At 46.1% G+C, this 18312-nt stretch overlaps 1 long non-coding RNA gene across 1 annotated transcript; it reads left to right on the top strand.

Annotated features, from left to right (window-relative positions):
• The first annotated feature begins 3630 nt into the window (after positions 1-3630).
• LOC130282035 (uncharacterized) lies at positions 3631-7282 on the top strand. The gene is made up of 3 exons (XR_008846222.1): positions 3631-3751; positions 3842-3920; positions 7199-7282. It is a non-coding gene; the product is annotated as an uncharacterized LOC130282035 (long non-coding RNA).
• Positions 7283-18312: the final 11030 nt, after the last annotated feature.

Raw genomic sequence — 18312 nt, 5'->3', positions numbered from 1 at the left:
GCCAAATGTAGGGAAACCTTAGTGAATACCGTGGAAAATAAATTGTGGGGAAACAAAACCCACAAAGAAACCTGCTCTACTTTGTAGAATCGGTAGCCCTGAAAAGTTACAAAATGGCATTTTCTTTCCCCAATTTTGCGCCAAAAATATTTTTTTTCTGGTTTTGTGGTGAAATGATTGATGTAATTACAATCGGTGGCGCAAAAGGATAAGTCCTCATAAGGGTCTGTAGGTGCAAAATTGAAAGCATTCAGATTTTTAGAAGGTGATTAGTGATGAGCAGCAGGGGTCATATTCGAATTTGCCATATTTAGCGAATATATCAATGATTATTAATCCTATATTCGCTAAATTCGCATATTCGCTATGTTCATTCACTTTTTTCCATGCGAAATTCGCATAAAAATTAGCATGTGAAAAAAAAAGAAATACAAACCCACGTGATATTCGCATTGGAAAATTAGCATAAAAATTTGCATGTGAAAAACAAAACAAAAAAAAGGACTATATTCTAAATATTCGCGAAATCGCGAAGTGGCGATATTCACGATAAAAATTTGCATTACGAATATTCGTGCTCAACACTAAAGGTGATGAGAAAAAAATGAAAGTGCAAAAATGAAAAAAACTGTAGTCCTTAAGGGGTTAATGGGGTACTCCGTTGCTCAGCGTTTGGAACAAACTGCTCCGGTGACGGGAGCTCATGACATCATAGCCCCGCCCACTCATGATGTCACACCCGTCCCCTCAATGCAAGTCTATGGGAGGGGGCGTGACAGCCATCACGCCCCTTCCCATAAACTTGCATTGATGGGGCGGGGCGTGACATCATGAGGGGGCGGGGCTATGACATCACAAGATCCCGACGCCGGCTCCAGCGTTTGGAACAGTTTGTTCCAAATGCTGAGCAGCGGAGTACCCCTTTGAAGGAGTACTCCGGTGAAAACCTTTTTTCTTTTAACCCCTTAACGACGCAGGACGTATATTTACGATCCCGCATCATATCGCGTCGGTCCCGGCGCTCATCAACGGCCGGGACCCGCGGCTAATACCACACATCGCCGATCGCTGCGATGTGCGGTATTAACTCTTTAGAAGCAGCGGTCAATGCTGACCGCCGCTTCTAAAGTGAAAGTGACCCGGCTGCTCAGTCGGGCTGTTCGGGACCGCCGCGGTGAAATCGCGGCGTCCCGAACAGCTGACAGGACACCGGGAGGGCGTTTACCTGCCTCCTCGGTGTCCGATCGGCGAATGACTGCTCCGTGCCTGAGATCCAGACAGGAGCAGTCAAGCGCCGATAACACTGATCACAGGCGTGTTAATACACGCCAGTCATCAGCATAGGAGATCAGTGTGTGCAGTGTTATAGGTCCCTATGGGATAATAATGATCAGTATAAGAGATCAGTGTGTGCAGTGTTATAGGTCCCTATGGGAGAGATCAGTGTGTGCAGTGTTATAGGTCCCTATGGGAGAGATCAGTGTGTGCAGTGTTATAGGTCCCTATGGGAGAGATCAGTGTGTGCAGTGTTATAGGTCCCTATGGGATAATAATGATCAGTATAAGAGATCAGTGTGTGCAGTGTTATAGGTCCCTATGGGATAATAATGATCAGTATAAGAGATCAGTGTGTGCAGTGTTATAGGTCCCTATGGGATAACAATGATCAGTATAAGAGATCAGTGTGTGCAGTGTTATAGGTCCCTATGGGATAATAATGATCAGTATAAGAGATCAGTGTGTGCAGTGTTATAGGTCCCTATGGGACCTATAACACTGCAAAAAAATGTAAAAAAAAAAGTGTTAATAAAGGTCATTTAACCCCTTCCCTAATAAAAGTTTGAATCACCCCCCTTTTCCCATAAAAAAAATAAAACAGTGTAAAAAAAATAAAAATAAACACATGTGGTATCGCCGCGTGCGTAAATGTCCGAACTATAAAAATATATAATTAATTAAACCGCACGGTCAATGGCGTACGCGCAAAAAAATTCCAAAGTCCCAAAAAGCGTATTTTTGTCACTTTTTATACCATTAAAAAATGAATAAAAAGTGATCAAAAAGTCAGATCAAAACAAAAATCATACCGATAAAAACTTCAGATCACGGCGCAAAAAATGAGACCTCATACCGCCCTGTACGTGAAAAAATAAAAAAGTTATAGGGGTCAGAAGATGACATTTTTAAACGTATACATTTTCCTGCATGTAGTTATGATTTTTTCCAGAAGTACGAAAAAATCAAACCTATATAAGTAGGGTATCATTTTAACCGTATGGACCTACAGAATAATGATAAGATGTAATTTTTACCGAAATATGCACTGCGTAGAAACGGAAGCCCCCAAAAGTTACAAAATGGCGTTTTTTCTTCGATTTTGTCACACAATGATTTTTTTTTCTGTTTCGCCGTGCATTTTTGGGTAAAATGACTAATGTCACTGCAAAGTAGAATTGGCGACGCAAAAAATAAGCCATAATATGGATTTTTATGTGGAAAATTTAAAGGGTTATGATTTTTAAAAGGTAAGGAGGAAAAAACGAAAGTGCAAAAACAGAAAAACCCTGAGTCCTTAAGGGGTTAAATCAACTGGTGGCAGAAAGTTAAACATATTTGTAAATTAGGCGCAGCACCAACTATTAAAAACTATAACATATGTATAGCATAATGAATAAAATATTAAAAATCCTTATAAAAATTATTGTAAAAATAGAGACCACCATAAATATATATAGGGAGAGGAATCTGGGTGGGAGAGTCTTAGTCCATCCACAATAGTCAATTCTCTCCTCTCTTGAAAAGTCCTGCTAATATAGACCGATTCTGTTATTTTTGTAACCAATAGCAACCATAAGGTTAGTAACCCGTAGCAACCATTCAAATGTGTCCGGCTATTGTGGTAGTTCGCAATTAAACACTTTAGCAGATAATATACTTGCTATTTGCAGACAATGTTCAACGTATACGCTTGTGTACAGTCACTGTTAGTATGCATGCATATTTTTACGATACTTTGTATCTCACCGCTCCCGGACACTGATGCGCTGAACTTCACGGGGATGCTGCGATCTCCTCCAGTTGCGCTATGGAATCCCGCAGTGTGTTAACACTGAGTGGCTCTCTTGGCATGAGACAGCATCACCAGAGACTCGGCCATCTCCCACGGTGGTGATGCTGGAAGACAGTGGGTTCTGGGTGGTGGTATTGCAGCGGTTCTGCGGGTGAGTATGGAGATATGCCGGTGGTGTCCTCGTGGCAGCGAGGCACGGATGTCTCCTTTACCGGGTGTCGGGTGATTGACAGTTTGTTTTCCGGTATCGGACTGCTAGTTGCTAAGCAGGGCAAGTATACTGGTGGTCTCAATAGATATTAAGGGGACGCTGGACGCGTTTCAGGACTGTCTCAGTCCTTTCTTCAGCAGCTATCTATTGAGACCACCAGTCACAGTGCAGAGAGCACTGTGCTCGTGATGTCATCAGTGTTCCAAAAAGAAGGGAATTTCCTCTGTAGCATTCAGCAGCTAATAAGTGCTGGAAGGATTAAGATTTTTTAATAGAAGGAATTTACAAATATGTTTAACTTTCTGCCACCAGTTGATTTAAAAGAAAAAAGGTTTTCACCGGAGTACCCCTTTAAGGCTCATTTCCTGTCTTCTGCTGCTTAGCATTTGTTGTTGTTTTCTTTCTCCATTATACCGCGGGGACTTCAGCTTTATCGTATCCGACTATCACTGATATTGTGCCACTTCAAGGTGAGAATGTATAATGAAAAGATACTAATGTGTGATACTGAAAGGAATTACATCAGAATTACTTAACACGTCTGTATCTTGTTCCTGTAGATGAGCAACTGATTATAGAGCAGAAAACATTTAACGGGAAGGAACACCGAAAAATTAAGAGCCATGGCTCCACAGTCAGGTAAGAGACAGCTGGGACAGTTCATTGGATCAGCCCATTATTGTAGGGAGTGACTGTGCATTGGTTCGGTCCACAGTTAGCTGAGAGACAGCTGGGACAGTTCATTGGATCAGCCCATTATTGTAGGGAGTGACTGTGCAGTGGTTCGGTCCACAGTTAGGTAAGAGACAGCTGGGACAGTTCATTGGATCAGCCCATTATTGTAGGGAGTGACTGTGCATTGGTTCGGTCCACAGTTAGGTAAGAGACAGCTGGGACAGTTCATTGGATCAGCCCATTATTGTAGGGAGTGACTGTGCAGTGGTTCGGTCCACAGTTAGGTAAGAGACAGCTGGGACAGTTCATTGGATCAGCCCATTATTGTAGGGAGTGACTGTGCATTGGTTCAGTCCACAGTTAGGTAAGAGACAGCTGGGACAGTTCATTGGATCAGTCCATTATTGTAGGGAGTGACTGTGCATTGGTTCGGTCCACAGTTAGCTAAGAGACAGCTGGGACAGTTCATTGGATCAGCCCATTATTGTAGGGAGTGACTGTGCATTGGTTCAGTCCACAGTTAGGTAAGAGACAGCTGGGACAGTTCATTGGATCAGTCCATTATTGTAGGGAGTGACTGTGCATTGGTTCGGTACACAGGTAGCTAAGAGACAGCAGGGACAGTTCATTGGATCAGTCCATTATTGTAGGTAATGACTGTGCATTGTTTGGTCCACAGTTAGCTAAGAGACAGCTGGGACAGATCATTGGATCAGTCCATTATTGTAGGTAGTGTCTGTGCATTGGTTTGGTCCACAGTTAGGTAAGAGACAGCTGGGACAGTTCATTGGATCAGCCCATTATTGTAGGTAGTTTCTGTGCATTGGTTTGGTCCACAGTTAGCTAAGAGACAGCTGGGACAGTTCATTGGATCAGTCCATTATTGTAGGTAATGACTGTGCATTGGTTTGGTCCACAGTTAGCTGAAAGACAGCTGGGACAGTTCATTGGATCAGTCCATTATTGTAGGTAGTGACTGTGCATTGGTTCGGTCCACAGTTAGCTAAGAGACAGCTGGGACAGTTCATTGGATCAGTCCATTATTGTAGGTAGTGTCTGTGCATTGGTTTGGTCCACAGTTAGGTAAGAGACAGTTGGAACAGTTCATTGGATCAGCCCATTATTGTAGGTAGTTTCTGTGCATTGGTTTGGTCCACAGTTAGCTAAGAGACAGCTGGGACAGTTCATTGGATCAGTCCATTTGTCAGAACCTACAGGGTTAATAGGTTCTGACAGGTTCTTTGTTTGTTTTGTTGCCGGGTTACGCCTAGCTGTCTGGGTGGTCAGCTGACTGATTGATTGAGCACCTGTGGGTTACCTATTTAACCCAGCAGTTGGCTCTCAGTCAGCACCTGTGAAAGAGTCTATTCAGCTCCAGTAACGAGCTTGTTTCCGTGTGTCTCCTCTATACCCGGCATCTTCTGGCTTTGTTCTTGACTTCTCTCTGATATTAGCGATTTGGTGCTTCTGACTTTTCCTGGCTTTGAAGCGGTTAGTTGACTCTGGACTTCGTTTTTCGTTATATTTTGTTAGTCTGTCTGTTATCCCACTGATCCCGGACTTAGTCAGTTTCATTGTAGTTTATTGTTTTGACATTACGCCCCTCATGTATTCAGGAAGGGACTGTCTTCGTGGTTACGGACCTGTCGTTTAGGGCAGGTAGGTAAGTAGGCAGGGATAGGGGAGCGGGCGAGATTAGATTGCACTCCTTCCCTGCCCATATGTGACACCATTATTGTAGGTAGTGACTGTACATTGGTTTTGTTTCCAGGATTTTTTTCGAATCAACCACCACAGTTTTTCAGTCTCTGTAAGTTATATCTGTATCGGTACCACATTTGCGCAGAATTAGCTTTTTGATCACTTTTTATTCATTTTTCTCTGGGATGGGATCAGAAATCAACACTTTTGGCATTTGGAATTCACAATTATTTATTCACTTACTGTGACAGGAGGTGCAGCACGAGGAAGGGTTCTTTTTTAGCCCCCAGCACCAACCTGGTAGGCGGCGGCAGTGCAGGGCATCTCTTCTGGCCGCCTCATGACTCCATCACTACACCTCCCAACTAGCTCTATAGGATCAGGATGTAGAGTAGTTATTACCCACCCCTCTAGCTCTATCTGTATACTGCTGCTGCTATCTCTATAGGATCATGATATAGAGTAGTTATGCACCTCCTCTCCAGCTCTATGTATACTGCTGCTACTATCTCTATGAGATCAGAATATGGAGTAGGTGTACACCCCAGCTCTATCTGTATACTGCTGCTGCTATCTCTATGGGATCAGGATATATAGTAGTTATACTCCTCCCCTCCAGCTTTATCCGTGTACTCATGCTGCTAACTCTATGGGAACAGGATATTTAGTAGTTATACTCCTACCCTCCAGCTCTATCTGTATACTGCTGCTATCTCTATGGGATCAAGATATTTAGTAATTATGCATCACCCTTGGGGCTGTGTTGACACATTGCATTTTGATTATTTTTTTTTTTTCCATGATTTTTTTTTTTTTTTTACAAATCGCAGCAAGAATGGTGCTTTTTACTTCAATTGTTCAATCACAGTAACAACATACCCTTTTTACAGAAATCACTTTCACCTCCTTCTCTAAAAAACACACTTTGAATAAGAAAATGCATTAAAACTACACCTAATGTGAACTGACCTCCAACCCCTTAAAATGTTCCTAACAATTAGAGCTGGCGCCGGGAGCTTGTGACAACATAGCCCCACCTCCTCATGATGTCATGCCCCGCCCCCTCAATATAAGTCCATGGGAAGGGGTGTGACAGACCCGCCCATCATGATGTCACGCCCCACCCCCTCAATGCAAGTCTATGGGAGGGGTGGGATGGCTGTCACGCCCCCTCACAGACTTGTATTGAGGGGGTGGGGTGTGACAGCATGAGAGGGTGGGGCTATGACGTCACAAGCTCCCGACATCGGTTGTAAGCTTTCGGGAACGTTTTGTTCCAAGCGCTGAGTGGCGGAGTACCCCTTTAAGAGTCTCAGCAGCATAGGCTTCTTTCTTTCTCTGGAGGGATCATGTTTCACGTGCTGGGCAGAAACTATTGCAGCCTTTGGCTGTCTTGTAATGCTGGGAGTTGTAGTTTTGCAAAAGCTTAAGTCACCTTGGTTGGGAAACAATCTGCTAAGGATTCTTTGAAATGTTCTTTTTTTCTGTAGGATTCGGGGTACTTAGCATATGTGACCTTTTCCCATCTCCGTCATTCACAGAAGGACCGCAGACGAACCTTTGCTGATTGCCGTCCCCCGAGCTGCGCGTCTTACTCTGGTAATTGTCTTGCACTTTGCCTACAGGTAAGACTGTTATTTTCCTTTCTCCTTCTGTCAGACCTCTGGCTCCTAATCCCAGGAATCCAGGAGCCGCGCCGGCGAAAAGCGGTTTGATAATCAAAAGAACCTTCTCTTAGGAAATGCCTGTGATTTAAGCAGTGTATACGGTAGATAACTTGATGTTTAATTTAAAAAAAATGACTTTTAGGCTATGTTTTTCATTTTTTTTGGTAGGCGTACAAGAATCAGCTGTTGAAAAACAATATTATAAAAATTAGATTAAAAAACAACAACTTTTCTCCCTTTTTTTCATTTTGTATCCCCCCCCCATTTTATTGCTCAAAACCTTCAATAAAAATTATGAATGTGCAAAAAAACAAAAAAAAAAACCTATAGATAGTATGACCGATTTCTTACTGTTTTACAGCCATTCTTTATTTTGCCAGTTGCCAAAATTGCCAATATGGACATTGGATTTATGAACATAAAACTGTCGTTAATAGGCCGATTTACAATTAAAAAATCGGTTAAAAATTGTCTACTTTTTGGTAATAAAAAAAGGAAACTTTACAGTGTGTGAACATGGCCTTAAAGTGAATAGAGCAGACGTCTGTGTGGGATCATCCGGAACTTTTGGATAACAGCATGGTTGTACTGGAACCGGGAAGCCTAATAATATAGCAATGTAATTTAAATGTATTGTCCAGAATTTGAACCATGGCTGCTCTCTTCCAGTTTCACACTTGTCTATATGTTGTGTCTGGTATTGCAAGATCAGCCTCATTAGAACAAATAGAGTTGAGCTGCAATACCACACCCAACCTGTGGGCATGCTGTTTTTAAAAGAAATCCCGTCTCCTACAAACAATATAAATTATGACTTCAAAAGTTGCTCCTCAATTTTACAAAGTTTATGGCCTATATTTACTGTATTATACATGTTATAGCCTGGTGGGGGTTAAGGGTAGTTGGGGTGTTGCTGTAGTATATGAGGAGTTAATTTAACCCAATTTGCAAGCTGTGGCAAGAAGGTTTGCTGTGTCTGTCAGCGTAGTGTCCAGAGCATGGAGGCGCTACCAGGAGACAGGCCAGTACATCAGGAGACGTGGAGGAGGCCGTAGGAGGGCAACAACCCAGCAGCAGGACCACTACCTCCGCCTTTGTGCAAGGAGGAGCAGGAGGAGAACTGCCAGAGCCCTGCAAAATGACCTCCAGCAGGCCACAGATGTGCATGTGTCCACTCAAACGGTCAGAAACAGACTCCATGAGGGTGGTATGAGGGCCTGACGTCCACAGGTGGGGGTTGTGCTTACAGCCATACACCGTGCAGGACATTTGGCATTTGCCAGAGAACACCAAGATTGGCAAATTCGCCACTGGCGCCCTGTGCTCTTCACAGATGAAAGCAGGTTCACACTGAGTAGATGTGACAGAGTCTGGAGACGCCGTGGAGAATGTTCTGCTGCCTCCAACATCCTCCAGCATGACCGGTTTGGCGGTGGGTCAGTAATGGTGTGGGGTGGCATTTCTTTGGGGTGCTGCCCAGCCCTCCATGTGCTTGCCAGAGGTAGCCTGACTGCCATTAGGTACCGAGATGAGATCCTCCGACCCCTTGTCAGACCATATGCTGGTGCGGTTGGCCCGCAGGCGTGTGGAAGATTACACCTACCGGGGCACACGCCTGACTTATCCGTGATGCACAAGTGAATAAGGTTTATTGGCATTATCAATGTGCAGGCCTCACCTTGTGACATCAGTCCATATCAATAGGACTATACCCATTAGTTCCTTGAGAAACCCCAAAAATGGGGGGAAACGCGTCGGAACGGGAATAAATGTAATGTCCTCTCATATTTTCTACTCACAAATTTTTGCACAATAGGTGATATTATTTAAGGTGTACACCTGTAAAATCAGTGGTGAGTTACAAGCTCCTGTCAGATGTCATTGTACCTAAGGTTGTATGCATAGGATTAGGTAGAGCATTTTGAAATGTTATAATTGTTTGCTCTGACCCAGATTCGAGAGAGACTGTATATTACGGGTGTACGTCGGCCTGTCTATCCTGGGGGACCGACATATAACTCCGTACTTACCACTTATGGTATCTATATAAAAACAGCCCATTAGTCAGGATTGGCTTTGGACTAGTATGGTTATTTACAGGTGTTGTGGTATTTTGGTTCATTAATATGTCACACAATTATAGTCACAATTTTGTTAAGTCATTAACCAGCCTAGCGGTATTCCCGAGCGTGACTCGGGGTTAATTTTCGCTGCTAGAAGCGGTAACCCCGAGTCACGCTCGGGGTAGAATTGCAGAGTTGCTGTGCGGGCTGCACAGTATATCGCAAAAGCAATCAAATCGCGATTTTTGCTTTTTGCGATGTAGTGATGCAGCCCCCGGGAAAATATGTGATTATCTGCTCTGGTCGGCCCCCGTGGCGGGGGCCGGCCAGAGCAGGTAAAGACATATACTAAAAGTCAGTGTTTCTCAACCAGGGGGCCTCCAGATGTTGCAAAACTACAACTCTCAGCATGCCCGGACAGCCAAAGGCTGTCCGGGCATGCTGGGAGCAGTAGTTTCACAACAGCTGGAGGCCCCCTGGTAGAAAACCCTGAACTAAGTGTAAAAGTAAGAAGGAAGAAAATAAAAAAACCTTTTGCTCACCTAGTCCCGGTCCCTGAAGATGTCGTTCCCCTCCGTGCGCTCTGTTCACTGCTCTATTCATCTTACAGGACCTTTCACTTTTCAGCCAATCACAGGCCGCAGTGGTGTAAAGCCTGTGATTGGCTGAAGGGGAAAGGGCTTGTTCTGCAGCAAATACACTAGGTTTGAAATCTGCCCGGCAAACCTAATGTATTTGCTGCAGGACAAGAAGGTGACAGAGGGGGGAATGTGACACAGGGGAGAATGAAACAAGGGGGGGGGGGGGGGAATGTGACAAGGGGGGGGGAATGTGACATAGGGGGGAATGTGACAGAGGGGAGAATGTGACAAGGGGGGGGGGGGATGTGACAGGGGGGAGGAATGTGACAAAGGGGGGATGTGACAGGGGGGGAGTGGAATGTAACATGGAGGGAGGAGAAGGTAACAAGGGGGGGGGGGGGAGAATGTAACAAGGGGGGAATGTGACAGGGGGGGATGAATGTGACAGGGGGGGGGAGAGTGTAACAAGGGGGGAGAATGTGACAGGGGGATGAATGTGACAGGGGGGGGAGAATGCAACAAGGGGGGGGAATGTGACAGGGGGGGAATGTGATATGGGGGGGGAATGTGACAGGGGGGGAATGTGATATGGGGGGGGGGAAATGTGACAAGGGAGGGGGAATGTGATGGGGGGAGATGTGGAATTTCAATGCAAAAAATTGTACCGCTTTTGGTACAAATTTCCAGACGGAATCGTACCGCTAGGGAGGTTAATTTTAAGGCATACCAATAAAATGTATAAGTTTTACTATATCTATTACTAGGGTCCGAAAGGGCTGTGATACACTGTAGTGTACATGCTCAACTGCTGCTTCATTATTTCTCTGTAGAGCAGTGTTTCTCATTAGAGACGAGTGAATTTTTTAAAAATTCGATATAATCGATTTGCCGAATTTTCCGCAAAATTTTGTTTTGTTCCGAATTTATTTGCAGCAAATCATTATTAAACATGGCCATTTCTGGTCTATAGAGAGCCTCAATAGGGGTGATGAACACTTTGTCCTAACACGCTTAGGGAGTGTGCTGTATTAGTGAAATAATACTGTTATTCAGTATGACATGCAGATTACAGGCATCGCTATTAGAATCACTGCCGCAAAACGTCTGGATGTGGCCGCAGGGAGACTGTCAAAATTGAACAGAATAATGAGATTTTTATGTAATTTTAATTTAATTTTAATTTATTAAAATTTTTTGAGTACCCATTCTGGTGAGCATCGAGCTGGCGGTTCGCAGCGAGGCAAGCTACCACCAGTTCCAGCCCCTGCCTCTCAGTGCCCCGCTCCCCCCCCCCGCCCACTGTCTTACTATTTGTGGAATTGCAAATGTTTTATTTAACCCCTGTTAAATGTAACTTTTGGGGGCTTCCATTTCTAGGCAGTACATTTTTCGGTAAAAATTACACCTTATCATTATTCTGTAGGTCCATGCAATTAAAATGATACCCTACTTATATAGGTTGGATATCGTCGCACTTCTGGAAAAAATCATAACTACATGCAGGAAAATTTATATGTTTTAAAATTGTCATCATCTAACCCCTATAACTTTTTATTTTCTGCATACAGGGCAGTATGAGGGCTCATTTTGCGCCGTGATCTGAAGTTTTAGCGGTACCATTTTTGTATTGATTGGACTTTTTGATCGCTTTTTATTAATTGTTTCATGATATAAAAAGGGACCAATAATATGCTATTTTGGGGTTTGGAATTTTTTTTGTGTGCACCCATTGACCGTGCGGTTTAATTAACAACATATTTTTATAATTCGGACATTTCCGCACACGCCAATATCACATATGTTTATTTTTATTTACACAGTTTTGTTTTGTTTTTTTATGGGAAAAGGGGGGGGGGGGAATTCAAACTTTTATTAGGGAAGGGGTTAAATGATCTTTATTAACTATTTTTTTTCACTTATTTTTTTGCAATGTTATAGCTCCCATGATTCTGCTGCTTGACTGCTAATGCCTGGCTAAAGCAGTCATTTGGCAATCGGAAACCAGGAGGCAGATAAGGGGACCCTCCTGCTGTCCTACAGCTGTTCGGGATGCCGCAATTTCGCCGTAGCAATCCCGAACAGCCCCCTGAGCTAACCGGCAATAGTTTACTTTCACTTTAGATGCGGCATTGGACTTTGAAAGCTGCGTCTAATCATTCCTGCGCCATCATACCACTATGATGGCTATGATCCGTTAACACAGCTTGGCCCCGTGTTATAGAAAGGGAGTGGGCGAAAGGCGTACTGGTACGCACTCCGTCCCCAACAGTTTAATCAGTTATGGTTTATTGTTATTGTTCCAACCTGTTTCATTGGATTCTTTTGGTAATTCCACAGCTAATATATGACGTTGACGACCATAGGGCCTCAGTCTTGAAAAGAATACGTAGATTTTTTTGAAATTTAAATTTAATATTACACTCTCAAGTTTAATGTTCCGGGCCCTGGCGATTGCTTTAAATAAATAGTGTGGTTACAAAATAACAAATCTAACAAGGAGTCACATGTCACATTGCGGCACAATGGCAGAGTCTGGAGGTGGCATTGGTATGAAGAAACCATATAGTGGCTGAATGACACAGCAGGGAGGTGGCGGCAGCATGACGAGAACATATAGTGGCTGAATGACACAGCCTGGAGTTGGCGGCAGCATGACGAGAACATATAGTGGCTGAATGACACAGCCTGGAGTTGGCGGCAGCATAAGGAGACAATATAGTGGCTGAATGACACAGCCTGGAGTTGGCAGCATAAGGAGACCATATAGTGGCTGAATGACACAGCGTGGAGGTGGCAGCAGCATGAGGAGAACATATAGTGGCTGAATGACACAGCGTAGAGGTGGCAGCAGCATGAGGAGAACAACTGGTGGCTAAATGACACAGCATGAAGGTGGCGGCAGCATGAGGAGACCACATAGTGGCTGAATGACGGAGCCTGGAGGTGGCAGCAGCATGAGGACACCATAAAGTGGCTGAACGACACAGCGTGGAGGTGGTGGCAGCATGAGGAGAACATATAGTGGCAGTATGACACAGCCTGGAGGTAGCAGCAGCATGAGGAGAACATATAGTGGCTGAATGACACAGCCTTAAGTTGGCGACAGCATGAGGAGAACATATAGTGGCTGAATGACACAGCGTGGAGGTGGCAGCAGCATGAGGAGAACAACTAGTGGCTTAATGACACAGCATGGAGGTGGCGGCAGCATGAGGAGACCACATAGTGGCTGAACGACACAGCGTGGAGGTGGCGGCAGCATGAGGAGAACATATAGTGGCAGTATGACACAGCCTGGAGGTAGCAGCAGCATGAGAAGAACATATAGTGGCAGAAGAAAACGGTCTCTTTTGTAAAAATTTTATTAAAGATATGCATTACGTAAAACGTAACTTTTAATAATATGCTTCGGCTCCCAAATTTCTTTTTTTAAATCAAACCAAAGGAAAGGTGTGCAAAAAACACCATGTGCTTTCTTGTTGCAGCGCAGACAAGATGTTATTCCCGTTGTCGGTCACCATGGTTCCCATTTCCAGTTTTAGTGGAGTAAGCCATGAATCGATTTCTTGATGAATGACTTTTAGCAGTTCCTCCCCGTGTGACGTTCACCAAGGCAAACCATGTGAAGAACAGCATTACACCGCCATGCCCTGCACATATGGTATGCTGGAGGGGCACTGAGACTTGTCCGTGCAGTGGAGGCTGAGGACATGGTGGAGGATGAGGAGGAGGTGGAGTCGCACACTGTCACAGGACTAACGGCCTGAGAGCGTGGAGGCAGAAACGGCGTGACCTGTCCAAGTTGCTGTTGTGGCTGTGCAGGAACCACTGTAAAGGACATGTATTGTCCCTGATCGTAGTTACAGCTCCACACGTCGGCGCTGACGTGCACTTTGGTACAGAGCGACAGGCTCAAGGACTGGCCTATCTTTTGTTCCACAAAATTGTGCAGGGCTGGTACTGCCTTCTTCGCAAATAAGTGATGACTTGGCACAAGCCATCAGTTCTCTGAAAGGTGCAGAATCCACCACTTGAAAAGGGAGGGACTGGATTGCTGGTGGAATGACTGACTCGAGCTAGGAGGAGCAGGAGCATCTGGAGCGACAGAAGATGGGTGATGAAGCAGGTTGGACCTCGACATCAGAGCCACAGTTCCCCCATTCCGCTTTATGGTGACGCTGCATATGTTGACGCAGGGTCGTGGTGCCAACATTGGGACCCTGGCCACGTTTCACCTTCTGCCAACACATCTCTCATGTGGCCAGGTTAACATCCTCCGGATGCTTAATGAACAATTGCCACACCGCCGTGTTGCTGATTTTCTCACCAACAGTCCGCACTGATTGACTGCTACTGCCACTGACTCCTGGAACCCCTGTTTTACTACCTCCCGGGAAGGTAGGCTGCTGCGAAGCTCCAGACTTTCCACTTCTGCCACCACGCTGACTGCCAACCATGCTACCACCTTGCTGGCTCAGCTGCTGCCTCACTGGTAACCTGCCAACCTCTTCTACTGATGATGATGAAGCCCCTTCTGCACCCGGCTCCCAAGTGCGATCGGCTTCCTCATCATCATCGAGTTGTATCTGCACGTCACTTGTGTCCTCCTCAGGTTCCTCAACAGTGTCTGCTTGAGGAGCCTGAATGCTCACAACACCACCTCCCACGCCGCTCTCCTCATCACTACTTGCCCACCTAGTGTAGGAAGCAGCGGATGTCTCCTCCAATTCTTGGCTGGGCAGTAGCTGCTGACTGTCCTCTAGATTGTCCTCACTGAATAGTGGATCTGAACCCACAGCATAAGATACTTCTGTGGGAGAGGGAACAGCATAGGACAAAGGCAATGGGAGGACAGGGACTGCTCCCGGGCCATGCCAACTGAGGGTTGTGTCTGAGGAACCCATCGACTGTTGACTGGGGGTGTCAGATGTCACTTATGAAGAAGTGGATGACCGTGTTAACCAATCGATGACGGCAAATGGGTTGCTGGTCGAGACATGTTTTCTAGGTGATACCGGGAGCTCAGGACCCTCACTGCGAATCCTGCTGCCACTCCCCCCTAGTCTGCTGCAACCTCTGTCCTTCTCCACTGCACTTTTGAGGGGAGGACAATGCGCTCCAGTACGCTTAAAAAAGTATTTGTGTACAACACCAGCCGGTGAGTACTTTTGCCTGGCCTTTCACAGTATCTAGGCCCTTGAGACTTTAACAGGTACAAAATAGTGCACCTCATGCACCTATGAGGGGAGGACAATGTGCTACAGTACGGTTAACAAGTATTTATGCACAACACCAGCAGTACACACCTGTGCTGCAGCACACAATCGCTGTGTACCTCACCCAAAATTGCACTTTCACTCTCAATCCCACTCCCTTCCCTATCAGTGCTTCTAGGCAGGATTTGTTCTTGAGCTGAATCACTGCTGTTCTGTCCAACACACTGCTCTCTATCCCTCTCTGTAATAGAACACTGTAGACAGTGACTGGGAGGTAAATATCTGCAGTAAGTGCTTTTCTGTGCAACACACAACACTCTGTCCCTCTGTGCAACAGAACGCTGACTTGACTAGGAGGTAAATCGCTGCTGGAAAAAAGCTTCTGTGCAACACACAGCGCTGTCTGTCCCTATCTATGTCTCTGCAGTGAAAGGCTGAAGTGACTGGCTGCAATATGGCTGCCGATTATATAGGGCTGTGACATCTCAGGGGTGGCTGGCTGCTGATAGGCTGCATGCTTCATGCATAGGCGTGCGCACGGGGTGTGCCGGGTGTGCCCAGACACACCCTAATCAAGCCCAGGGGGGCATCCGAGGCCACCACTGAGCAGCCCACAGAGGACCCCCCCCCTCCCCCGCCACATTCGGGACATCCCTGTGGCCTGAAAGATCTTTTCGGGACACAAGGATGTCCCGGTTACCTTTCTGCAGCGGCCCCTGCGTTAACTTTAAAAACACAGGGGCCGCCGGGAAGTAGCGCACGCAGGGACGTCATTGACGTCCCATGCGTGCGCCCATAACAACAGAGAAGCGGAGATTCAAGGAAGAGGATGCGCGCACCGGCCGGAATGGTAAGTGACCAACACGAGCTGGCAGCACGTCGTCTTCAGTGTTCTGACCACCGGTCCTCCAGTCCCGGGACCTACTGCTGTGGTCTATAGGCCATAGCAGTAGATCGTGACTCCGGACCGGTGGTCGGAACACTGAAGTGGGGCAGTATACAGACATACAGCCTCCAGCCATACACTGTATATGGCTGAAGGCTGTATGTCTGTGGGGAATATACTGCACCTAATGTGGAGAGCTATTCTGCACCTAATGTGGGGAGCTATTCTGCACCTAATGTGGGGAAACTATACTGCACCTAATGTGGGGGAGCTGTACTGCACCTAATGTGGAGAGATATACTGCACCTAATGTGGGGAACTATACTGCACCTAATGTGGGGGAACTATACTACACCTAATGTGGGGAGCTATACTGCACCTAATGTGGGGGAACTATACTGCACCTAATGTGAGGGGACTGTACTGCACCTAATGTGGGGAAACTATACTGCACCTAATGTGGGGGACTGTACTGCACCTAATGTGGGGGGACTGTACTACACCTAATGTGGGGGGACTGTACTGCACCTAATGTGGGGGAACTATACTGCACCTAATGTGGGGGAACTATACTGCACCTAATGTGGGGGAACTATACTGCACCTAATGTGGGGAACTTTACTGCACCTAATGTGGGGGAACTATACTGCACCTAATGAGGGGGAACTGTACTGCACATAATGTGGGGGAACTGTACTGCACTTAATGTGGGGGAACTGTACTGGTGCAGTACATTTCCCCCACATTAGGTGCAGTACAGTTCCCCCACATTAGGTGCAGTACAGTTCCCCCACATTAGGTGCAGTACAGTTCCCCCACATTAGGTGCAGTACAGTTCCCCCACATTAGGTGCAGTACAGTTCCCCCACATTAGGTGCAGTACAGTTCCCCCACATTAGGTGCAGTACAGTTCCCCTTCATTAGGTGCAGTACAGTTCCCCTTCATTAGGTGCAGTACAGTTCCCCCACATTAGGTGGCACCTAATGTGGGGAACTGAACTGCACCTAATGTGGGGGGACTGAACTGCCAACCTAATGTGGGGGAACTGTACTGCCAACCTAATGTGGGGGAACTGTACTGCCAACCTAATGTGGGGGAACTGTACTGCCAACCTAATGTGGGGGAACTGTACTGCCAACCTAATGTGCAGGGACTTATACTGCCAACCTAATGTGGGGGGACTTATACTGTACCTAATGTGGGAGAACTATACTGCACCTAATGTGGCGGGACTTATACTGCACCTAATGTGGGGGGACTTATACTGCACCTAATGTGGGGGGACTGTACTGCACCTAATGTGGGGGGACTGTACTGCACCTAATGTGTGGGAACTATACTGCACCTAATGTGGGGGAACTATACTGCACTTAATGTGGGGGAACTGTACTGGTGCAGTACATTTCCCCCACATTAGGTGCAGTACAGTTCCCCCACATTAGGTGCAGTACAGTTCCCCCACATTAGGTGCAGTACAGTTCCCCCACATTAGGTGCAGTACAGTTCCCCCACATTAGGTGCAGTACAGTTCCCCCACATTAGGTGCAGTACAGTTCCCCTTCATTAGGTGCAGTACAGTTCCCCTTCATTAGGTGCAGTACAGTTCCCCCACATTAGGTGGCACCTAATGTGGGGAACTGAACTGCACCTAATGTGGGGGGACTGAACTGCCAACCTAATGTGGGGGAACTGTACTGCCAACCTAATGTGGGGGAACTGTACTGCCAACCTAATGTGGGGGAACTGTACTGCCAACCTAATGTGGGGGAACTGTACTGCCAACCTAATGTGCAGGGACTTATACTGCCAACCTAATGTGGGGGGACTTATACTGTACCTAATGTGGGAGAACTATACTGCACCTAATGTGGCGGGACTTATACTGCACCTAATGTGGGGGGACTTATACTTCACCTAATGTGGGGGGACTTATACTGCACCTAATGTGGGGGAACTATACTGCACCTAATGTGGGGGAACTATACTAACTGTGTGTATGTGTGCGTATATATATATGCATATGCACGCGCGCGGCGTGAGTTTGTGCTTTAGGGTGCACACCCTAATGCAATAGGCTGCGCACGCCTATGGCTTCATGGTCATTCTGCCTACCCTTGTTCCTGCCTTCCCAGGATCCCTTGCCCCATGTCCTCACTAGTGATTAACGGCATTGGCCATATTCACGATATTTCGCGAATATATAGACGAATATTCATCCTTTAGTTGCGAATTTCGCGTATT

Source organism: Hyla sarda, chromosome 7 (genome assembly GCF_029499605.1).
Source record: "Hyla sarda isolate aHylSar1 chromosome 7, aHylSar1.hap1, whole genome shotgun sequence".
Taxonomy (NCBI): Eukaryota; Metazoa; Chordata; class Amphibia; order Anura; family Hylidae; genus Hyla; species Hyla sarda.
This window is presented reverse-complemented; position numbering and strand designations above follow the sequence as displayed.